The sequence below is a fragment of the Hermetia illucens genome, chromosome 4 (genome assembly GCF_905115235.1).
Source record: "Hermetia illucens chromosome 4, iHerIll2.2.curated.20191125, whole genome shotgun sequence".
Taxonomy (NCBI): Eukaryota; Metazoa; Arthropoda; class Insecta; order Diptera; family Stratiomyidae; genus Hermetia; species Hermetia illucens.
In genome coordinates, this window is record NC_051852.1 from 59153573 (window position 1) to 59176039 (window position 22467).

Consider the following 22467-nt stretch of genomic DNA (forward strand, 5'->3'; position numbering starts at 1 on the left):
GAGTTACCACGCAGCATGCATTGCGTCAGTATTTCCGCAGTTCTTAATAAATGTGGCTTGATTCATGGTTATTTCAACGATTTGGCGAATACGGATGTCAAAAACGCATTCAAAAATCTTCATGATATGAGAAACTCACCAGATTGAACGGTAGTTTGGACATTCTGTTGGACTACCTTTTCTCCATATTGGAAGTATGTATGGTACTTTCTCCCCAGTCGGATGGTGTTCTACTTTCGTCAATAACCCGATTGAAGAGTTAGTTCGTGTTATTGTTTTCTCGAATTAAACTGAATGAAAATCACTTCACACTGAAGATGTCAACACCAGAGTAACACAATTAATTGAACTAGTGGAGAATCTAGCTAGGGTTAATATTTCACTTTCAATCCATTTTAACGATGATAGAGTCTTTTATGAAGGAAAATTAGACTATTAGCCAAAATTTAAATCTTATGTACGGACCTGAACTCCTAACCAATGTTCGAAAACTTCCTTCGAGGACTGTGACTGCGATAGATCGGCCGGTTAAGCGCTTTTAGTCCTCCATCCATGCGACGAAGGTAAACAATAAAAATGTTGACGTCATATGCAGTGTCACGCATAGGAATGACAGCATAAATGGTTTTCTTTCAAAACGGCGTCTGCAAATGGTGTCAAGTGCACGTGAGTTTCCATGTCCAGAACCTGAGGATCACCACTGGATGGCAAATTGTCCTGTGATACAAGAGCAGCAAAATCCCTCAACCCGCAAATTCCACACAGGAAAATTTTTCACTGCACTGAAACCAAACCTTGCCTAACTTTTTGAACCTTTTAATTCAGCCGAATGTGGAGGAACTCCCAAATAGGACACTATTTCGAAAACAAAACAAAGGCAGGATTATGCAAAGTACTGAAAACACGATTACTTAGGCTTAGGACAAACTGCCGCTTTTCAGTGCGTTTTCTCCAGTTGATACAGTTTGTTCCACGGATTTCCCCTTCTATGTTACGTCTGATGCCCGTCAGGCTATTTCTCGTACCTCCCGCGAGTCTTAAAAAAACTGGTAAAATGCAAGGACTCCCTTAACTCAGGAGAATTTTAAAGGTAGCAAGTTTCCATTCAGTTACATGTCGAACTTATCAGTATTTTTTCGATCACGGAAGCCTGCGCACACTTTCAATAGCCTTTTTAGTTCGGTTTCCCAAATACTTTCCGACGACTCGTTCCTTCGCTTATAATAACTCCACTCAGTCGGAATACTTTTCTTTGCTCTGCTTATTTAAACATCGGACAAATTCCGCATTCAACCTACCTTAATCCCTTTGCCCTATGTGAGATCTTAAACTGGCCATCCATAGTCAAAGATATTTTTGATGCACATAAAATTCTCGCTCACTTCCTTAACAACCTGTGTGCGACGATCATTGACAGGGCGCATCAACGCACGCATGTATCGGTTTGCCCTGCTTCCTTTCCGTCTAGCCGGATGGCTAATCGAAATAGTAAGGACAGCCACATCGCACCCACGCTCCGGCCGCTAGTCAACTGCGGACTATTCGGCGTTTTAGGGAGAGGCCCTGATAAAGACGAAAATTCGGGCTGAGCATGTCTTAAAGCAAAGGAAAACCTGATAATCTTTTGGTTTAAATCAGCGATCCCCCGCATTTAGGGTACCTTTAGATGCTTGCAAATATTGTAAAGTGTGTAGTGTGTAAAGAAAACCTTATAAGAATCGATTCAATGCCCGCCTGCCATATTACTATATTTTAGAAATTTACAAGAAAACCCCCCTTAAATTTTTTTCGATAGACACAAAATTTGGTACCATTGTAAGTAATGATGTACACAATTTTGTAAAAGTTGAAAATTTGCAACTATTATTAATAGAATTATACAAGGTCAAATTTGTTGCAATTTAAGACGCGGCATCATGAGCATATAAAGTGAGCTCATATGAACGGCGAAGTTGGATATACCATGGAATATTGTGAATTTTTAGTTATGTGCGGATGGAAAAACGTGCATAGGATATTTCTCACACCAGATGAAAACCTTTCCTCCGGCGTGAAATTGGGAACGTCTTGCAGCCTCACAAGACAACTCGGTTTGGAACTCCCAACTGACTAATAATTGTTTATTCAATATAATTTTGCTTTCTACGTTAAGTACGCTATCGGTCACTTTGTAATCTTACCTTGTAGCGTGAGTGTTATGACACGGCTAATATTTTTGCTACTGGCCGCTGCGTAGATGGAATGTGGTCTGTCTTGTTTTACTCCTCTCACTGAGGTCACTTCGCAACTTAGAAAAATTGCCGCCCAGGAATTAAAGCTGAAGCATCTGTTGGATCACACTAACTGCTTTCCGTAAGTGACCGTGAATTCAAGCAAACCTCTATTTACGCCAACAATGTGTTAAATTCTTCTAAATTTAAGAGTTGTGGATCAATCGTTTTGTAGAGATGACGCTTCATGGATCTCACACGGGCTTCACAGAGCCCGCCAAAGTAGAGGCTGTTGGTAGGTATACACTTCCACTCTAGGCCATCATTACTGATTCGGCACCGCTAGTCTGCAGTGCTTCTCTGTATTCCTGTTGGAACCGTTTATTGGCACCCAAAAAATTGCTACCACAATCACTGTAGATTGTTCGGCACTTCCCACGTCGTGAAATTAATGAAACGCTTTCGTTATCACACGTACACAGCCTACTAGGTATGCCTTAGTGGTTCCACGCCCTCTATTTGACCGTGTACCACACGAACTCATCTGGTAAGCTTTACGACAACACTTCGTGCCAGAAGAACTCGTGCGCTGAACCCAGCGCACGAGTGCTCTACCACGATCCGAAAAGTAAAGTTCGAAGTATGGCGGGTGTATCAAAACCGCTTCGTGTCTCTGTTGGTGTTCATGAAGGAAGTGCCCTCTCACCACTCCTCTTTGTCCTTGTTATGGACACCGTCACACGGGATATCCAACGTCCAGCGCCCTACACACTGCTTTATGCAGATTATGTTTTCCTAGCATCTGATAGCAAAAATGATCTCGAGCAACTTGTTCAAAAATGGAATGATCGCCTCATGCAACACTGTCTCAGATTGAATTTAAACAAAACTGAATTTTTAACGACCAATCCCCATGAAACAGGCACAATCATTGTCAGCGTCAGTGATCTGCCCAGAACTGAGCGATTTAAATACCTCGGGTCAACGCTATCAGCCAATGGAGAGCTACGTTACGAAATATCTTCACGCATTAACGCAACCTGGATGAAGTGGCGTTCCACAACTGGTGTTCTTTGTGATCGACATATCAACGAACGTCTCTAAAATTTACCGCAATGTCGTCCGTCCAGTCGCTCTCTATGGTTCTGAGTGTTGGCCGACCATAAAAGACAATGAACGGCGTCTCGCGGTAATGGAGAAGATGCTACGTTGGACTAGTGGCGTCACACGTTTAGATCACATCCGAAATGAGGACATCCGCGATCGTTACGGGGTTGCACCGATCGTGGAAAAATTGCGAGAGAGGCGTCTTCGATGGTATGATCACGCAATTCGTGCAAACGAGAATTCACTTGCAAAGATTGGTCTGAACATCGAAGTCGATGGTAAACGACCAAAAGGCAGACCTAAGCAACGGTGGCTTGATACGCTGGATGGGGATTTGAAAGCCTCGAGATTGCACCCAGATCAGGCATTCGATAGAGCCAAATGGCGAAGCCGAACGCGACGAGCCGACCCCGCTTGTGAACGGGACAAAGGCTGAAGAAAAAGAAGAAGAGGTTTTTCCAGTCGAACTCGCGCCAGAGGTAGGTGATCATTTTAAAATACTTTAGGCACTCAGGTCAGGTTTTCCGTACCAGCGAATGTGCTCCTATTATCCAGTATTTCAGTCGCACTGTGCTCAAAATTATTTATACATCCTAGGTGAGGTCCTTGAATTAATAACTTTGCTAATGTCCCGTTTTGTAGGATCACAGGATACTTAATTTTATCTCCCAGCACTGCTTGGTGTATTCGCTCTGAGGATATCCTCAGTATCGATCCAAGTTGCAAGTGGCTACAAAGGACTAGGCCGAGATTGTCGAAGCTGATCTACCTCTAAGCCAAATGTATATAATTGTTCCAGTTGGATACACCTGTTGTGCGCTATCTTCAGCTTTTATGTCGTGAGGAAACTGCGGCGCTTAACAGTGAGATTTCTAGAATTATGTATGCTGTCACTCTTTGTAATTTCTAAAAGGTGGAATAGCGGCTGAAGATATCTTGCTCGGGATTGTTTTGGATAATAGTGAGGGCACGTTCTTCTATATTGTTGTGTGGTAGTGAAATTGATTCTGGACATTAAATTTTTTTGGATCTCAACCACTCACGTCCAGCCACCATAGAACAGCTGTCAATAGTTCTGCAGGACTTATTTCCCTCCTAGCAAAGACAGCCGAATTTTCCTCCATTGCGACAAATTCCTCCATTGTTAGCAAATCTTTCATGTGGAATGATGCACACTCGATTTACAACGTAAACTTTCGACCTCGCTGCAGGTGATTGTATCCAGGCCAATACGACTGTCGAATCAATCCAATAATATTTTGGTACCTCACTCCATCCATGTGCTTTCACTACTTGGGTCATAAGTTGCCCTAACAGAACTGCGCCAGATTGCTCCAACCGGGTTATGGACTATATTTTGATGGGAGTTACTTTGAATTTCTATATTACTAACCGCACACTTACTGATGAAGGAGAAATTACTCTGATGTAACAGGTGCATAGGCTTTTAATGACGCATCGCAAAACCTAGTCGGGTTTGTCGGACAATATCCTGTCCAGACTAGAATTACGTAATGATGGGAGCTGACTCCGTACAAGGAGCCAGTCCTTAATAGTCTCATCTTCTAAGGGATCGTCCCAATCTCATTTAGTCAACAAAAGTTTTTGGACCGTGGCTTTACCAATTATTACACATGGTTGAAACTGATTAGATCAAACAGTTTGGCAATTCTTGCCACATAGTGGCCAATATGAAACGTTTCGTGTGATTTGATTACTCTTGGTAGTAGTTAACATCTATCGGGATTCTATATTGCCGGGTGCCCTCGAAGGCCTACAGTTTTCAAGTTTTCAACGAGGGCAATGTTTAAAGGAAGTTGCGTTTCTCGATCTTCTACTCTCTACGCTCCAATAGCTTAGGATGATTTGATGTCCATTTATGTCAGCAGAAGCCTCCTCCCTTTAGTAGCTGCTGCAACTCTGATTGCCGTTTGAGCAATTCCTCTAGCTTATCTGCGCCAGTAAGCAGATCATCAACATAAAAATCTGAACGCCAAATTTCAGCTGCTTCCGGAAATCTAGATTATTCATCAACTGCCAATTGATGCAATTGATTCTAACAGCCAAGAATGGTGCGCTTGCCGTAGCGTAAATAAGCGTATTTAATTGATAATGCTGAATGGGCTCACTTGTATTGATGCACCAAAGTATTCTTTGATAGACACGATCTGTTTCATTCAATCAGGTTTGCCTATGCATTCCTTTAATGTCTGCTGCTACGACATAGCGATGCTGCCTCCATAGAATAAGTAAATGTAGGATGTTTTGTTGAATGTTTGAGGGGTAGATTATTCAATGATTTTCCATTAGAACTCTTTTGCGACGTATTGAACACTACGCGCACTTTAGTTGTAGAGCTGCTTTTTTTTATGACCACATGATGTGATAATAGACTGGTTTTTAGTGAAACAAAACCTTATTAGAATCGAGTCGATGTCTGTCTGTTTGTCTGTCTGTCTGTCTGCCTTTTTTTTCGGCGTTGGAAGATGGAAAGATTCGAAACCTACTGCTGGCCCCTGCCACGCAGTTATGTGAGACTTATACTCACTAAAACCACCTCCTTCTCATTCCACTCACCCCACGGAACTCCTATCAAGTATTGCGTCGCGGGGCTGGATCAGCTTTTAACTGCGGCTCATTATGGTTCTCTAACTTCCTTGTTTTCGTCGTAGCTCTTCCTACCTAAGCTGTTGGTGAATAGCTTGCAGTTCCCTTACGATCTGGTTCCAGGCATCCGTTGACTCCAGCATAAACTCCACAATGTTTTCGGGTGTTAAACGCCTGTCTGCGACCGCTTCCATTCTTGTTCGGTGCGCGGTGAACCTGGGGCAATCAAATATGACATGCTCCGCATTCTCAGCCACGTTACCACATCTTGGGCAGCATGGTGATTCGTCGTGACCAAATCGATGTAAATAAGCACGATAGCCTCCATGTCCACTTAAGAATTGTGTTAACTCGTAGCTTAATTCCCCATGGTTTCGTTCAAACCATCTCCGAATATCCGGAATGATGCGGTATGTCCAACGACCAGTTTGGGACTCGTCCCATCGCTGTTGCCACCGTTCGATAGATTCCCACCGTGCCAGCTGCCGCCGAAATGCGCTAGACTCTCCAGCTGCATACGTTTTGTCGTAGAGTCGCCGACTTTCCTTCGCCAAGATGTCTATGGGGAGCATCCCTGCTAGTACATATGCTGCTTCTCCTGATGTTGTCCGATATGCACTGCATACTCGGAGTGCACTTAGCCGATACGCCATTCCCAATTTTCGGCAGTTCTCTTTGTTATTCAGAGCAGTCGCCCAAACTGGAGCTGCGTAGAGTAGCACGGAGCTGACTACCCTGGACAGCAAAAGACGTCGACTTTGTCTTGGCTCACCAATGTTCGGTAGTATCCTCGAGATCGTTGTAGCGATGGAAGACGCTTTAGTTGCGGCGTACTCAATGTGTCTTTTGAAGTTGAGTCTTCTGTCAATAATTACTCCCAAGTATTTGAGCGATGGTTGGGAGTAAATTGTTTTTTCGCCAACTTTGATTTTCACAGTTGTGTTCTTTCTTCTCTTGCTAATGAGAACTACTTCTGTGAAGTGAATGGCAGGAATTTCTCAACCAGGAATTGATCTCCCATATCGCTTCATTTGCATAGATCTCGATCTCGTCTTGGTGCTTTGCAACCACTGTTATTCCGATATCATCGGCGAAGCCAATAGTTGTCACGTTGTCCGGTAGCAAGGGACCCCGGACAGAACCCTGTGGCACTTTGCAAGTTATCGGGGATATTTTTAGCCCATCGTCCGAGTCACAGTAAAGTCTTCTCCCAAGGAGAAACTCAACCACAATGTACTTCGGGGCCTGTATCTTGTCGAGTGCCTCGATGATTTTTTCCATTTTGCACTATTGAACGCATTTTTTACATCTAGGGTTATTACTGCACAGCATTTTCCTTCTTCTATTGCAACCTGAGCCAAGCCAGCCAGCATGCTGATTGCGTCGACAGTTGATTTCGCCTTACGAAATCCGAATTGCCTGTCGGAAAGGCCTCCGCAACAGCGAGCAGTCTGTTATATATTACTCGTTCAAATAGTTTGCCAATGGTATTAACCAGACATATCGGCCTATATGAGGAGGGGTCACCCAATGGTTTACCTGCCTTCGGAATGAGTATTAGCTTTTGTACCTTCCATTGCTCGGGGGATTCTCCTTCCCTAAGGCATGCCGTGAAAACTTGGGCAAACATATCTGGCGCTGTCCTGGCGGCTACTTTCAGGGCAATGTGAGGGTCCGGTCCTGGAGTCTTTTTTCAGTCAATCTTTTTGCTGCGTCTAGAAACTCCTCATTTACCACAATCGGAACTTCGTCGGGATTCAAATGTACTGTAGGAAGACTTGTACAATTCACATCCACTGGGAATAGAGTGCTCACTATATTCTGCAACAACTCTGGGCAAGTAATCGGTGGGGAGCGCTCGCCTTTTAGTGATGACATCACCAACCTATATGCGCCACCCCATAGGTCAGAGTCAGCTTCAGTACACATCCGCTTGAAATGTTCAGATTTGCTCTTTGCGATAGCTACTTGCAATTTTTTCCTCGCATTTTTATATTGCACGTGTAGCTCCTCGAACTCAGGTCAGTTTCTTCAGCGCTGGGAGCGTCTCCTAGCTTTGAAGCACTTTTTCCGGCATTCCCCAATTTCGGAATTCCACCAAAAATTAGGATTTCGTCTTCGGAAAGTGCTATGTCGAGGCACAGCGGCATCGCATGCCCGCTGCAATTTTTCCACGACCTGTGAAACTTTGTTTTTTGCGCTTCCCGATAGCAATGTATCTTCTAGAAGTACCTCCTTGAACATTTCTGCGCCGAATTTCTTAGTTATCCAGCTCATCGTTATTCGTTTTGATGGCTTCAAATTATTCCTTTGCGAAGTTTGAAAGATGATAGCCTGATGATCGCTGTGTGTGTACTCCTCGCTGACACGCCACTGCAAGTCTCTGATTAGAGTATCACTGACGAAGGTGAGGTCTACCACCGATTGCAATTCTCCCCTCCGGAATGTGTGGGCTCCCCCAGAGTTGGCAAGTACCACGTTCAAGCGCTAGAATGTCTCCAGCAATATTTGTCCTCTTGCGTTGGTTTCTCTGCTACCCCATTCTTCTGCCCATGCGTTGAAGTCGCCGGCTATCACTTTGGGGTTGTAGCGACTTGCATTGAAGGATAGTTTCTCCAGCAATGACGTGAATTCCTCTAATGTGAGGCTCGGTGCTGCATAACAGCTATATATGTATATCCCTCCAATCTTGGCACTGGTGAACCCGTCCTCTGGATGTTTTTAAGGTTTTGTGTAAACACAAAACCTTATTAAAATCGGTTTACTGTCTGTCTGTCTGTCTGTCTGTCTGTCTGTCTGTCCGTCACACGCCTTTTTCTCGGAGACGGTTATAGCGATTGACACCAAATTTGGTAGAAAGGTGGGAACTGTGAACGCTCACGCATACAGTGAATTACATCCTTTTACGTCGAATTTAAGGGGGGGTCCCCATACATGCAAAAGGGGGGTGTAGAATTTTTTTTCATCAAATATAGTCATGTGGGGTCTCGATTGGTACTTTTCAAAGCCGATCTTAGTTTTGACATTCGTTGGAAGGGTGAGGAGCGCGGGGGGTTGAAAGTGATCACTTCTTTAAGGGGGCCATTCTCAGAAACTACCAAACCGAAAAATCTGAAAAAAATCAGGAGGCTGCCACTATATGGTGCCTGGGCTACGAAATACCTTCTATACGAATATCTGTTTAAATAAAGTTAATAATAGTATATTGCTACAATTTTTTGTAATTGGTTAGAAACCCCCCTTAAGTTTACCCTAATACCATGAACTTTTGCAGTGATATAAGCTATAATATAGAGCATGATCTTACCAAGTTTGTTGGAAACCGCACTATTACTAACAAAGTTATAATACGTCAAAGTTGTTGCTTCTTTGAAAATTGAAGACTATGAATGTCAATATCACCCGAAAGTGTATACTCTTACATAATATATGGATATATTACGTGTTACGTACTAAGAAATACACAAAACCTTTCGTACCTGAAGCGTCCAGCTTCCGGTTTCCCGACTTGTTTCCTATCTACTATAGCTTGGCTTCCGCAGCTGCATATCGCCGCCTAACTAGTTTTGTCTGCTATCCATACTCCGCTATGCAGATTTTCGTATTGTTCAGATACAATCGCAACGTCGACGTTGTTCTCGAATACGCTCTGGGAAAGTAGGTCTTGGGTCGCTCGACAGTGATTCAGATTGAGTTGCATAACCTTCATTTTTTTCATTTCTGTCTGTCTGTCTGTCCGCTTGTCTGTCTGCCTATCTGTCACAGCCTATTTATTCGGAAACGGCTGGACCGGTTGTCACGAAAATTGGTAAGAGTGTGCCATCTGTTGTTCCCTTTACATGCGGCGCCCTCATGTGTTAAGTTTGAGGGGGGCTCCCCATACATGTAAATGGAGGGTGCAAAATCTTTTTCATAAAATGTGGCTATGTGGGGTATCAAACGAATGGCCTCAATTAGTACTTTTCGAAACTGGTTCCATATTTGATATTAGGTAAAACATAGGGGAGTGAAGGCTCAAAATATGACCCAGAAAAAGTGTAGCAGGTCTCGTTCTCAGAACCTACCCAACCGAAAAATCAGAACAAAATCACAGTGGTGCATCTCTACAAAATCTCAAAATACATCCGGTTCCGATATCTGCACAAATAAAGTTAATACTACTATATTTTCAGGTTCGTTCCAGAAGTATAAAATGGCATAGGTGTAATGAAGAACATAATGCATAAGTTGGTCAATTTTGAAGAAAATCAAACTATTATTAACAAACTTATAGGAGGTGAAACTTTGCCATTTTTTGTGAATTTCGTACATTCTACAACCTGTATGACGTCGTAATCACATTTCAATTCATCAATACTATAACGAAATGAGTTCTGAGAATGGGGTCGCAAAGAATTATTTTGTTTTAGTTTTTTAGTTATCTGTATATGCATATCAATCACTCGAAACAGACATCTGTGTATGTAGGTATGTAGTATATGCGTGCTAATGAAGTTTACGGGTAGTGTCTAATTCAGATAGATATATTTGTACATGAAAGCAGCCGTATCTAATATACGGACTATATGTGTGCATATGTATGCTTTTGTGCACGAAGCAAATCAGAAATATGGATACGATCAATTTATATACGTGCGTATATATGTACAGTATTCGGAAATAGGCAGTTTGTTTGTTTATTGTAAGGATAATATCTATGGCTGTAATATGTATTTATCTCTTGCAGTTTGGAAGAGAATGAACGATGAAGAAATATGTTGGATTTGTAGCTATATAGGGATAGAAAAATGTGCGTTGAAGTTTCTTACATATGATGAACACAAAACCTTTACATGCGAAGCGCGAGCTTCGGGTATTCCGACTTGTTTATCAATATGATCAATATGAAGTGTTGACATATTCTTCATGAAAGCTTCATGTTACTCATCAAAACCAGGATCTGGTGCTAAACGACACTCTAGTCTAAATTGTTCATGGACTAGTTGGCCCAGATTTTCCCTAATGTCTCTTCTAACTCTTCGTATAACACCATTGCATGGATGACCTGCCCATGAGTTAGTTGCTGAGTTGGTTTGAATAGCACCAGCCGAGTTTGGTACGCTGTGCACATGGGTTTCCAGGCAGAAATCCAAGTAGTAGTATTTCCCCATCTGCTCCGATCAAAATGTCTACTTTAGATGGAACATAATATGTACGATCTGCTAGAGCTGCTTTAGTGAGTCTATTTGGTAATTTCATCGGAATGTACAGGACTATATCTATTATTCAGTCTGTTCACTTTATTTTTTTACGATTGCCGCCATTGTCGTTATTCCTATCGTGGTAAGTTGATGTGTGGCGCCAATCCCCCCAATTTTAACCTTTGCATGATTGAGCCCGTTCTTGAGTAGTTGTATTACCGATTCACTGACGAATGGCCGTTGAGCGCCAGTATCTAACAGTGCTCGTAAAGTTATGATTCACGTTCAGGTTTAGTGATTTGAATCTGCACGGTAGTTAGAAATACCTGGTTTTCTGAGATCTCAGGTGCAAGAGGATTCTGAATATTTTTTGAAACCTGAATAGCAGTTTGAGTGCTATCCATATGCAATAGCGAGTTGTGCTTCTTCCCCCAGACCTTGCAATCATGTTTCGAAGAGCACTTATTGGCTCTTTGCTTTGTGCTCAGATAATTAAAGCACATTTTTCCTAATTTCATAAAATCTCACCAAGCTTGTACTCTCGATTGCATGAAAGTATTACACCCCACCTATGAATTTCCTTGCATCTCAAGCACGACCGATCACTCTCCGTTCGTACTACATGGGCGGCGACCGATCCTCCTTTGCCTGGTTTTCTCCTCCTGGTTCATATGACAACCAGTGGCTGAAATGGATTCCAGTATCACGAACCGCTGTTTAATGAATCCTACAAACTGTGACAATGGCAGAGAGACTGTGCGTCCAGATTCAGGCTGAGCATGAATGCTAAATTGAATGGTTCGATTTTGAATGTTTTGATGCTGGCCAGCATTCGATTTAATCCATGGAAATCGTTGTGGCAGAATTTCTGAATCTCACAGAAACGCTATAAAATTTCTGAGAGATCATGCGGTGGTTATCGTAGCGTTCGCAAGGCAGCTTCCACGCTGGCTCGTAGTACACCGCCGTTATGCTAAGGTGATTAATAAGATGCTCTAGTTCGTTACCAGTGAGTTCCGGAAATTCACCAATTTCTCAACTAGGTTGAGGCTAGTGTCCTCATGGACCACGCTTTTGAAGAAATCCCGAAAGGCAAACCAATGGATGTAGGTCCCATCGAATGACGGAATCTCAATTCTCTTCCAGCTTCCGGTATCCCGGCTTGTTTTCATTAATGTGGATCTAGAAAATTGGAAATGGGAAAATGGCAACGATGAAATGTAGTAGTTGTAGGAAAAAGGGGAATGTTGCGATTTTTTACAGCAGCTTGACTTAAATCAGCAAAGAAGCAAAATGGTTTGCATGACATAGAAGCCTGGATATTGCATATGGTAGCTATAATGGAGGCGCGACAAATTATGAGAATTGCTGACTGAGCTACATATAATTCTTCTACTCTGTTGCAAGTGCTTAGGATCCACTTAATGTTTTCTGTCGTAAAGGGCTATACACAGTTGTAAAGGGGTAAATCGAAAAACACACTTTTTTGCATATTCTTTAAGAACATTATCTCAAGAATATCCTCACCAAATATCATAACGATCGAAGCATTATTAGAATGAAAATTATAGTTATTTACATCGCGCTGCTACGCTGCTCATTCGTAGTTGTGGTTTGTAGTCATCATCAAATCGGTATCTTCGAGTGTGCAGAAAGAATCTACGACGAGATTTTAACAAATAAGTTAATTTTTAAAGAAAGAAGAAGAAAGAAGAAAGAATTTGAAAGAAAAAAATCTGAAACTTTAAAAGCCATTATTTCAAAATCGTACCTTTGCGGTGGTCATGATTACTAGAAAACTACTAGTCCAATAAACAATTTGTTATCACTTAATTATTATGATAATAGCTAGCCGCTTACTGAAAAGGGTGCCAACATCAACTTGTTGGTCAGAATGGTACAGCTCTCAAAGGCCGTATTGCTTTTTCATTTCGTACATTTCTGCCTGTTCGTCACACCCGATTTACTGCTGGACCAATTGTTATAAAATTTGATAAGAACATGTGGTCTGTGTGTTCCTTTACATGCAATGACGCCATTTTCGGTTGAACTTGAGGGGGGGCTCCCCATACATGCGAAAGGGGGGTGCAACATTTATTTTCACAGAATATAGTCATGTGGAATATCAAATGAAAGTGCTCAGTTAGTACTTTTCGAAACTGATCTTATTTCTGACACTAGGTGAAATATGGGGGAGCGAGGGCCCAAAATGTAGGCCCCAAAACACAAATAAAGCTAATAATAGTATATTACCATATTTTGGAAATTTACCCGAAAATCCCCCTTAAGTTTATGCTAGGAGTACAAAATCACAATATAGGCCAAAACTTTGGAAAGTTTGAACACCATTTAACTATTATCAACAAAGTTATTGAAAGTGAAATTATTGCTTTTCACGTTTATTTATTGCATTCTAGGACGTGTATGACGTCATCACCATATACATAAAGTAAACTTATATGAATGACGGGGTCACTTTCGCTTTTCTTTTTTGGTTATTTTTATATCAACATCAATTACTGTATACGTATACGCTAATGAAATTTGCGGGTAGTGTTCAATCACGTATGCTTTCGTGTGCAGAGTAAAGTTGAAATACGTAAATATGCGTTAGATCAATTTGGCGGACAATACCAATTTCTTTAATTTGCATGTACACACGCATATTACTTTTGCCAATATATGAAGAAATAGTTAGTCTTAGCTATATACGAATGGAAAAATGTGCATAGAGTTGCTCCCATAAAATGAACGCAAAACCTTTATACCTGAAGCGCCGAGCCCAGATTCCTAAATCCCAGATGAAGGTTGAATGTAATACAATCTTGATATGTTTAGGTGGAAGTATCACGATTTTATGATCGGATTTCACCTATATGTGAGGTCAATCCGACATTGACCATTGCCAGCCTGTTATATTTATGTATATTAAAAAGGCTACTTCGTGCAGAGCTTCCTTTATGAATTTCCTGGTTTTTAAGTGGGCTATTAAAATCGGCTAGTATGACTTTTATGTCAATTTGAAGAAGTGACCTGCATACCAAGACTGGCGGATTTTAAGAAGCTGGTAACCATTTATAGAAATCTCGAAAATCATCTGAAAGTTGGGGAGAATTATGAGTGACTCTTAGGAATGGTATAATCCTGCAAGGATAAAGAAAATTTAGCTCACATTTGCGCTCCTCTTCATTGGTTTTGTATTCGTCCACACCATTCACTCCCTGTTTGTAGAAAACCCTTCGATATTAATTGGAAATTGAAAATGAAGATCAAATTACACACACCGCACAGTACACACAGTACACAGTACAATAGTTCACAAATATTTTTCAATATTGTTCCTATCGCAAATCATTCTCGAAAACGACGAGCCATCAATAATAAATCAAAGGTAAAGGGAAGCATAGTATACTTATGCTGAAGTGTTCAGCAGATACCTGAGGTAATCGATCAGGATGGGTTTGATGACATACTCAGGAATTCTATCTAATGGTTTCTTACAGCAGCTTCCCATAAGAAAACCACTCCATTACTGTTATTGATTTTAAAAGAAAATCCGCTCCAATTTTTTCCAAGGTTTCTCCAGAAAGTGACACTTTTAATCAACTGTTTTGTTTAGGTGCGCGCTCCTTGTTAACTACATAACTGAGTCACAAGATATAGCGTGCGCCATCACCGTAGTGTTTCCTCAATAAAATTTATAAAAGCATTTTCCTTCAGAGTCTTCAATCTAGTCTTGTCTTAAGGGAACTTCACGCGGATTTTTTGTTGTTTTGTTTTGTTTAGTTTTGATATTTTGAGTTCAAGGGCTGCTTTGTTATTATTTCCCAACATACACACGCACAATGTAAGAAAATTCATGGAAAATAATTTTAGTATTATTCTATTTAAGCTATTCATCATTTCCATTTCCATTTTTTGGGCTACGGTAATAATGGTGTCATTGGGACATTTAAATCACCAAACGATTAAAAAGATTAAAATTCAATGACTATGCATGGAATGTGTAGTGCGTGTATATATCTACATACCTGTGCCCCCGTGTTCGTTGTTTCTCTATAGCTCTAAGCAAATTAGTCCTTGAGCTGCTCTCATTGCAATGCATTGAACAAATATATCCAGGGGCTGTAATGCATTTATAGCTGCGCCGAATGTGGTGCTCATGATGCCGGTAATACTCAGACACACAATTCGTTGCAGTGCGACTGGATTACTTTTAACTTGCTTTTTTGTTTCACCTTATCCCACCAGAAGGGTTGTACTGCACAATCAAATCAACGGGACGTTGTATATTTCTACACACCGTTCCAAGATCCCGATCAACAGCAAAGACAACCACGTCATCAGCATAAACTTTGAGTATGTTGCCAAATTTTGCAGTTCGCCTTCCCTTCCACTTCAGCACACGGCAGCCTCTTCGCAAGCATAGCATAGATCCACTTAATTAGAGTATCATCGATACCATGCCCTCTGGCGGCAGCACAAAGTTTTTGAGACGGAGCATAGTCAAGTGCCCTATCCATGTCACACCCCCATCGTGTACTCCCTCTTCAGAGCTGTATCCTCTACCTTTGAAACCAAAAAATAAAGAGCAGACTGATAGGAATTCCCACGTTGGTAAGCATGATGGTTTTCATTTTGGGGGTGCGACCTAAGCGCTTTCTGATGAATGTGGCACTCAACCAGTCTCTCCAAACGGTTCAGCAAGAATTATGTTAAGCTACTCTGGTAAATTATCGCTCTAACATTTTGCCATCCTTGGAGGAAACTCCTATGACAGCGATCAGAAATAAGTCTGCATTTTCCAAATACGTCCTTTTTCGTCCAACATTCGTGTCCTTACTCCTATGCGAGGAACTAGCTTTGTTGAGATCTCTTTCACTGAACTGATCACTTCCCAGCACACCGGTCCTAATTCCCACAGGATCGATGGATGTTGGCCCTGATGCGGAACAGACGAAAACGTCGCTCACCGCGGATATTTTAGTCATATTATCGCTGATCGAGAGTCTGACGCGTCCAGTGTGGGGCTCCTCAGGGTTATCAGTTTGTCCCCACCTTCCGCTAGAGGTTCCTTTTCCTTGTATCCAATTTCTCTGCGCATTGTCACTCATGGTGATGCGGCCTCGCCCATATTCTAAGTTGCCAGATGTTTTACCGTCTTCCGCAGTGCCTTCCTCTGCTGTTGGCTTGGAATCCTCCCAGGTTCACGGTGTCCGGGCCGCTTGAGTCCATTTTCACATATCGTTGTTAAACCAATAGCGTCCACATTACCAGTAAAGACGGGGGAGAAGATTCTTACAGGCAACATTCAGTTTGTAGTCCCCTGTTCTTAGTGGCTAAAGTTTCCTTCTGCCGAGCCTGCCTTTTCGGCTTACGGGTAGATTTGGCTATAGTATGGGATGGGCCGGCCGTATTTTCGGTTCCTCCCAAGCTGAGAGTTACCATAATTTCGCAAAACCGCTTCGCATCTCTATCGATGTTCACAAACAAAGTGCCTTCTTTTGTTTCTGTAATGGACACTACCACATGCGACACCCAATGTCCAGCGCCAATACACTGCCATTGTGCTCTCATACTGTCTTACAGCAAAGCTGATCTCGAGCAACTTTCAAAAACTAAAAAGATCGCATCATGAAACACAACATATTGAAAACAGAATTTCTGACAATCGATCTTAATAATTAATAATTTTACTGTCAGTGGCAGTGACCTGCCCAGAAATAAGCGGTTGAAATATCTCGAACCAACGCTACCAGCTAATGTGGAACTGTATTTTGAAATTGCTTCATGCATTATCGCAATATCGCGTTTTCGAAGGTATGGTCATATAATTTGATTTAACAAAAATCCACTTGAATGATTGGTGTGAACATCGAAATCGATGATAAGTGACCAGACGGGCAGCCGAAACAATGGTACGCCCGATGGGGATTTTTCGACACTTGTTGAATCCAAATTCCATTTGAAGATCACGGCTGGATATGTCGACTATGGACAAAATACTTCGAAGTATATCATATGTGTGAGCTCGCACTGAACACGTGGGAAATATTTGATGGCATAACATCGTTCAGTGGTTTCAGTGAAAGGAAATTCAGTGGCATAAAAAACCAAAGGAGACTCAATGATCCTCCTCTTCGTATACGGATGAGATCCTTGGGGTTGATACCCTGAGATGAGTGCACTGAAAAGGTAGTATGCAAGATCAATGCAATACAGATGTGGAACATCGAGTAGCCAGTTATGCAGGCGCTCTCAAAAGCCTTGGTGTAATCGATCAAGTAATTCAGCAGATTTACTTCCTTATCCTACAATTACCGAGTCGAGAATGAGTTGCTGTTTTTAACCCATTTTTTTTCATTATTATCCTTCGTATGATTAGACAGCCATAAAAGTTTGACGGAAGTGACCGTAATGGTCCGCCCACAAATGCTGGAGCACCACCGAATTTTTTCATCGATACGCGCTTTTATTCCAGCCAGCCCGTCATTTAACAAAGCTCGTCTCCTACCCGATGCCTTAACTTAGATACTCTGCAAACATGGAAGTTTGCACGAACCTACCGAAAGGTCAACGAGCGAACTAAATCTAAAAACTAAAAATGAAACAAATTGGAATACCGGAAGCTGGGCGTTTCGAGTATAAAGATCCTGTGTTCATCTTCTGGGTAAGAAAGGGGGCTTTCGTGGTAAATTTCCAAAATGTGGTAATGTACCATTATTTACTTTATTTGAACAAAAATTGCAGTGGGATGTGTTTTGAAGCCTAGATTTTGTAAAGATGTACCATTGTGAATTTTTCAGATTTTTCGGTGGGATAGATTCCGAGAACGAGACCTGTTACACAGTCTGAACGCAAACTCTCCTATATTTCAGCCAGTATTACGCATTACGCCCCTTTGTATCGAAAAGTTACCATTTATACCCGGTTCGCGTTCATTGGTCACACCTTTTGTCATCGCTCCGTCGAGTTTCTTGTAGAGCGAAAATATGGATTTGCTTTTCGAAGGACTCTTGTGATTTGCCTCTATGTTTGCAGTGAGGGTGCCAATATTAAGCGTGCACGCGAGAACCCTTGCCATTTCTTAACAGGACCGAGGCCTGGCGTGCCGATTGATAGGAACGATTTAGCATTTCTCCAGGGCTTTGAATACTTCGATACGATCATTTTAGTTTCTAACGACATTGAATAGGTTTTCTTGGTAGGATTTAGCATAGTGGAGTAAATCCAACTATACTTTATTTACCTCTTTCCTGATCCCCGTATTTTCTGTTCGTTTTACTGAAGATAGTTCAGAATAATTTACCTCAAACCGACCTCCTTTATCTGGGTTTGGGACCAGCATGCACTAACTAAAATGCTTGTCGGTAGCTACAACCGTTTCTGAGAAAAGTACGTATGGCAATTAAGCAGATAGGTGGGCAGACAGATATTGGACGATTGCAATAAGGCTTTTGTTTCCATTAAACCTTAAAAACGACAAGTTACCTGCAACAGTATTGTATAGGCAAACTCTTATGGATATTTAACAAGAAACTGCTAGCATACGCGCCAGTTTTTTACAAGCATCGAGGATCGCCATGACTAATTTTCATCACTAATAGAGTAAGGAGAAATGAGAAAAATTCTGCAACAAATAATTTGTAATGAATTACTCTCGGGGGCTCGATTTTACAGCGTTTAGGCCCCTTGGTACCATATCAATTTATACCTAAACAAACAGAACCAAAGCTATTACCTCAAGGTTTCATAAGCCCAAACTAAATTCATAACATTTTATTCTTAAAATATACTTTCAATTTTGATTAATTTCTTTTAATTTTCGTCCGCAAATTAATTTTTTTTTTTAAATGTTGCAGTTCTAAATAGATACATTATCATCTAATTTGGACACATTTTCATTGTATACTAAATTTTTTTTCTTCGGACCATCGAGATACACTATCAACGCTTGCGAAATAGTGGTCATTCGGGAAAACCAACCATTACGATAAACGAAACAAGTCGAGAAACCAGAAGCAGGACGCTTTAAGTATGAAGGGTTTTGTGTATTACTTATACAAACAATTTTGCATAGACATTTGCCGCATGATTACCTAGCACGTAATGTACATTATGTCAGAATATTCACTTTTGCGTTCTACTGACATTCAAAGCTTTAGAATTTGCAGGCAAGCGACAATTTTGACTAACTTCTTATAACTTTATCAGCAATAGTGCGGTTTCCTCCAAACTTATATTATTGCAAAATTAATGAGGGTCAGTTATCAAATATTATAGTAATAATAATACTATTACTAACTTGCAAAAAAAGGACCACTTTTCATGCCCCGCTGCTTCCCTTGTGCATTAAATGTCCGAACTGTCTAAAAAGTACTAATCGGGGCCATTTATTTGATAGCCGACATGAATATATTTGGTCAAAAAGTTTGTATACTACTATTTTGTATGCATGGAGACCCTCCCTTAAATTCCACGTTGAATGATGTTACACACTGTACGCGCGGGCTTTCATAGGTCCACCTTCCGACCAAATTTGATGTTAATCAATATAACCGTTTCTGAGAAAAATACAGAAAAACAGACAGGAAGAGAAACAGACAATAAACCCATTTCAATAAGGCTTTATGTCACCATGTCATGCTTCACATGCACAACAGAAGTTTGAGTCATTGCATACTGTTTACAGTTTTCGAAAAACTATAATACACTTTTAATCTGCTTATTCCCAAAGCTCATTCTAAACTAATAAAAATCCAGGTGTCTGGTGACCCTTCTAACTTGTCCCCTTTGACGCCGGGGCAACTTCCAATTGGAAGTCCACTTCAGGCAACGCCTTTTTCCGAGACTTTATTTACTCTATAAAAATGTAGAAAGTGAATGATAAGGGGGTGGAATCCACAAATCGTGGAGTTAGTCCTAATAATCGATAAAAACCCCGCTGCACAAGGTTAGGCAAAGGGCCATACGCTACACCTGCATGCTGAAGAAGGTAAGGATCGAATGCTTGCAACAAGAAAATGTGAAAGGATACCCTATTAGCAAGCTATGCCAGTTGCAGGTTAACATATATCAAGCAGGTGACAATGATTCAAAGACCTTAGTAGCCACAGCCGCTGCAAGAAAACAAGCTCATTGCCACTCCAGAATACATTCGGACAACCAAGCCTCGCACTCTACCCTGATTTCATCAAAACAAAATAACCAAAGCCTGGCTTCAAATGAAAGGCATGTTACTCTTCCAGTATCTTGCTTTAAAAAAACTATAACTGTTAAGACATATAGATGCCTTGCTTGTTTTTCACATTGAAAAAGGCAAGTCAAAAAGGGCATCCTTGGTATGTTTCCCACAAGCGTTTTCAGGATGAATGACGACGGCTCGAGCAAAAAAAGACGCAACAAAGCAATGAGCACTCCACTCCGACACACAAGCCAGCAGGCACTGTTACTAAACCTAAAGCTGAATCTATCCAATTTCTCTGTGATGGAAAAACTAAACAAAATTTTACGACCGGCTAATGCAGGTAGTCGCTACGGTGAAGGAGATGAACAAATGGTACCTTATTCCTCTTTCTCTTGACGCGTCAGGCCAAACCGGGCAAGATAGACTTGCTCCAGCCATCTCGATGTTTGGATCGCGTTCTCCAGTTGGAAAATTTCAGCAGCATTTTACTGACCTCGTCCACTGAGTCCCCCCACCGTTTGCACAGCTTTCGCATTGGGCGGTGTCCTTTGGGGTGCCTTTGAATACCTTGCTAGGTATTCACTTGTCATCCGTCTGTTCTACTTGTGGTTTTACCACCACCGATGCTGCTGGGCCGTCATGTGCTACAACATATGGTTTTGTACATTTGTCGATGGACTTCTCTAACGCTTGCGTAAGAGTTCACGCTTCACAGCCATACAGTAGCACAGGGCGTATTACGGTCCTGTAAATTCGGAGTTTATTTTTCCTGTGCGTCCGTTTACTTTTCATTATCAATAGGACTGAGTAGTACGATTTGTTGGCCATCATTATTCGGCGCTGAACTTCGTCCACTTCATTAGCATCCTTCCCTATGTCTACTCCTAGGTACACAAGGTTGTCCACGTTTTCAAAATTAAAGTCGTCCATAAATAAAATAAACCATAAGCCGACTTCTTGCACTGCTTAATTTAGTTCTATCTGGAATGGAAATTGCCCTGACACTTATGTTGTCATGGTATGGTACACCCAAAAGGATAATTATCGAGTGATAACGCCACACCACGCCATTGTGCGCAGCCTAGAAGACATTTAGATTGGTGGAATAGCCGAATCAACCACCGTAGATTTTCAATTTGTAATCGATGGACTTTTTTTAATTTGTTATGTGAAACAAAACCTTATTAAAATCGGTCTTCCTGTCTGTCTGTCATCTGTGAATCCCCTTACATGTAGCAAGTGGTGCCATTCTCACCGAATATGTCCGTGTGGGGTATCAAAAGAAAGGGCTCGATTATAACTTCACTTTTATTTAAAAGTGCAAAATTTGGCACCAGTAGAAGTAAGCAAATCCAATTATTATCCAATCCAATTTCTCTGAGTTAAGATAAGATGTCATACTATGAAATTCCACACATACAGTGAGTGACATCAATTTAAGTAGAGTTTAAAGGAGTTCCCCATACATCGAAAGGGGAGATGTAATATTTTTTTCACCGAATATAGTCATGTTGGATCTCAAGTGAAAGGACTCGATTAGTACTTTCGGGATTTCTACCATTTTTATGTATATTTGTTTCTCTTCGTGAAATACAACATATGTAAATAACTCAGATTGGGCAGTTGAAACACTCCAAACTTGGGATTAGTCTGCCAAGCGGTTCAATGTTAAAATATTTCACCAAAAATATCCTTATGGATTCCCTAACCAATGACACAAACCAACGAGTATACGCTTCCTATAAAATATGTTCGTCAGCAGCTCATAGGTTCTGCGTGTTCAGGATATTATTAAAGCTTCAAATACGTGGATTTTTGGATTCTATTTTCCAGATGGTTCACGGTTAGGAACTCTTCCGCACGGTTCTTGTCGACATTGTCATGGAAGTTGGAAGCTTGAAAATTCAGCTAAACTTTTAACACTTTTGGCAATGATTCCTACCTTGACTAACTTTGCCGAACTTTCTTATCGCGGAAAGTCTTTGCAATTGTCCGCCAAAAAGGAAGGACATGCGCTCACAATACAAAATCCACCATGCCTGCGATAAGATACATAGTACTGAGCATGTTATGAAAACAAATGCGCCCGAAGGAAAAGAAGGTCAGGAGGTGGCGTTCTTGTACACGAGTGGAATCCAACCGATGCAGTTGGATCCGTCCACATGACTTAGGTGTG

At 41.3% G+C, this 22467-nt stretch overlaps 1 long non-coding RNA gene across 1 annotated transcript; it reads right to left on the minus strand.

The window, feature by feature from the left end:
• Positions 1-14087: 14087 nt before the first annotated feature.
• LOC119655567 lies at positions 14088-14500 on the minus strand. The gene is made up of 3 exons (XR_005249921.1): positions 14389-14500; positions 14277-14325; positions 14088-14201 (listed from the first exon to the last, which is right to left on the minus strand). It is a non-coding gene; the product is annotated as an uncharacterized LOC119655567 (long non-coding RNA).
• Positions 14501-22467: the final 7967 nt, after the last annotated feature.